A 3,135-nucleotide genomic window follows, 5' to 3' on the forward strand; every position below is an offset into this window, starting at 1 on the left:
TGTTCAACTGCAACACCCGCTGACTGCAATGATAGAGCTTGGAATAGCCATGACAATTTTTAATATAACTCCGACTGGATTCGTCTGAAAGAAGAAAGTCATATACTCCTAGGATGCGTCGGGGGTGAGTAAAACAGTCTAATTTTCATTTTTGGGCGAACTAACCCTTTAAAGGGGTCCTATGATGCTGCTAAAAATAACATTATTTTGTGTATTTGGTGTAATGAAATGTGTTTGTGCGGTTTAAGGTTAAAAAAACACATTATTTTCCTCTTAAATGTTGACTCTTAACTTTTATAAAGAATATCTCTTTGGATTTGAGACTTTAGTCTTTGACACTTTACAGATCTTCTTTATGCACCAAGAGCTTGTAACACTTCAAAGAGAAAGGAACACTTGAAATCGCATCATATGACCCCTTTAAACTGAAAAAAATCACATTCTGTTAAAAAGGCAACCAGGGCTAATTATGCAATGTATAATTGCAGGGCAATTTACTGTTCACGAAGCAGAGACAACCGAAGCTGAAGATAATTACTTGTTTAAAATATAAATACATAAATCATGGGTTATTATTCACGTGAGTCTCCAATAAAGCATATGGAAAAGAGGAGGGCTTTAGAAAATGGAGAGGTGATTAAGTTGTAGAGAGTGAATTGAAACACAATCTGCTCCTCATCTATGACCCAGTGCATGTCTGATCATTTCAGTCTGTCTTTTGGAGGCTTGTTTAAATCTGAATTTGACAATTTAGTCATCATTGATTAGTTGTGACCTGCGATGGAGGCACACGGTAACTGATTTTATTAGCACTTCCATTCAAAATAAGGTATTTAACAATGTTGTTTTAAAGACCTAATAACACAGAAACACAGTTTATGTTACAATACAATCAGTTAATGTATTGTGAAGTGAAAAGCTGTGTGTTTGTAAAAAATAAATCCATCATTAAGATTTTAGTTTTTAACTTCAAACCGCTGATTCTGGCCACAGTATGAGTACTCTAATATTGCTTTCTCCAGTGAAAAAGTCGTCTTGTCTGAATAAGGAGGGAAATATGCACAGACCAAGCATTGTTTACAAGCGAAAACATGTTGGTTAAGACGGGTATTTTGGCGAGAAACGGAAATTTAAAGCTAAAAGGTCTTAATGATGGATTGGATTACTTGTGGATTATTGTGATGTTTTTATCAGCTGTTTGGACTCTTATTCTGACGGCACCTATTCACTGCAGAGGATCATTAGAGACACATTAGAGGGAAGTTTTTATCCAATAAAATGCCTGGACTGTGGAAACTAAAATGCTATTGGCTATTTTAAAAAGGGGGTGTTCCACCCAACTTCCTGTTTCGAAAGGAAATACATCAACACAAGAAAAGAATACTGCAGATAAGGCCAGCACTTGTCTTTGTACAGAGGGTTGAAAAATAGATTAGGACAAACACACATTTTATTTACTCTGAATTTGAAGAAAATCTGAGTTAAGTGTTTATATTCTTTAGTGATGTTATTCCGATGTCATCAGATTCATCACTTCATATCAGATTCAAGATTCGATCCACGTAACAATAACACTGTGTGACTAGACTGCAATCAAAACAATCAGCAGCCACTCTGCTATTGCTGGAAATAATTAATAAACAAATTGGACAAATTAAGTAATGTTACGATAACAATGATTGACATTTTGACAAGTCCTTGAAATGTATTCTCTGACAGATGAAGCCAGAGCATGACAAATGTTTGTTAGTGGATACCGGACAGTCAGTGGGCTGTAGGCTCACTAACAATTAGTGCGCAGCTATTTATTAATGTCAAAGACATTGTGAAGACAGTTGTTTTGTACTGTAAAAACGGCTTTCTTAGTATTTGTGTCTTGTTTTCCAGTATAAAATACTATATCTAGTCAGTCTTAAATCAAAACACATTTACACGAGAAGCTAAATTACTTTGTTTTCCTGAAAATCTGTCAAAATTAGCTGAATGTATACTTACAACAAGAAAAAATATCTATCAATGGGATAAGAAAAATATTTTTTTCTTGTTTTAAGCAAAAACTCACTTAATTGTGATCATATGTTGCATCTCATAAATTTATCTTGATTTAAGAATGCTTAGATATTTGTACTAGAAAACAAGACAAAAATTAAGCGTTAGCGTTAGTTCTGGCAGGTCACGTGAGTCAAGCTTGCATCAGCTGATTCTCAGCTGATCACATCTACCTATAGGAATACGACACCTACCATTCCTATATAAGCTCTATTTAGTATTATTCAGCAGCTTTTCAGCTTGCTCCGGAGCAAATTACCCTCCTCCATCCCCAGCTCCTCCTTTCGCCACAGTCAGGACTTGGCTTTCTGATATTCCTTGCTAATCAGACTCCTTTATCTTGAATAAAGTGTTACACTTAAATATCAAGTACATTAATGATATCTGCCTTGTTCTGTTCTGTTAACCCTAGGGGGGTTATTATTGCTGCTCTCCCTGCTCATTCATGACCGGCTGCATGGATGGGCAGGGAGGTTTTTGCCAAGAACAGAACCATACCGCCAAACCAAACTTTATGCTAAGTATCTATCATTTTGACGATAGTGGTCCTGACAGAAATATATTTAATTCAACCTAATATAGTTTCCAGACTCACTCTCTACTCAGTTAAAACTGATAAATGTAGAGGAAGGCTGCCCTCTACAGTTCACTAAAATCACACACAGGACTCGAGCTGCCCTGAATCAGGATTTATTTGTGGAGTCAGGCATTATCGACCTGAACTCAAAGAGACATTCGTGCATGGGGATCACTTCTGTTTCTGCTCAGTCCCTTTTAAACTCTTTAACTTTAAATATAGATTCCCATGTTGTTATTTAAGGAATTGTTTATTTAAAAGGGTTTTTAGCAGAAATTCAGGCTTTCAGAATTATGCTCTGGTCAAGCCCACTTAAACTTTATTAATTCTAGCTTGATTGTTTACATTATTGCAAGATAATTAACAGGATACTAAACCGGATGGAATAAAGACATTGAGAGGATTGACAGTTATACTGTAGCTTACATGGGTGATACAAACCAACACCACAAAACATCCCACAATTCATCAAATTCAGTGCTTATATTTAATAATGTTTGGCCTGCTGA

Source organism: Sinocyclocheilus anshuiensis, unplaced genomic scaffold (genome assembly GCF_001515605.1).
Source record: "Sinocyclocheilus anshuiensis isolate Anshui unplaced genomic scaffold, SAMN03320099.WGS_v1.1 scaffold1142, whole genome shotgun sequence".
NCBI classification, from domain to species: Eukaryota; Metazoa; Chordata; class Actinopteri; order Cypriniformes; family Cyprinidae; genus Sinocyclocheilus; species Sinocyclocheilus anshuiensis.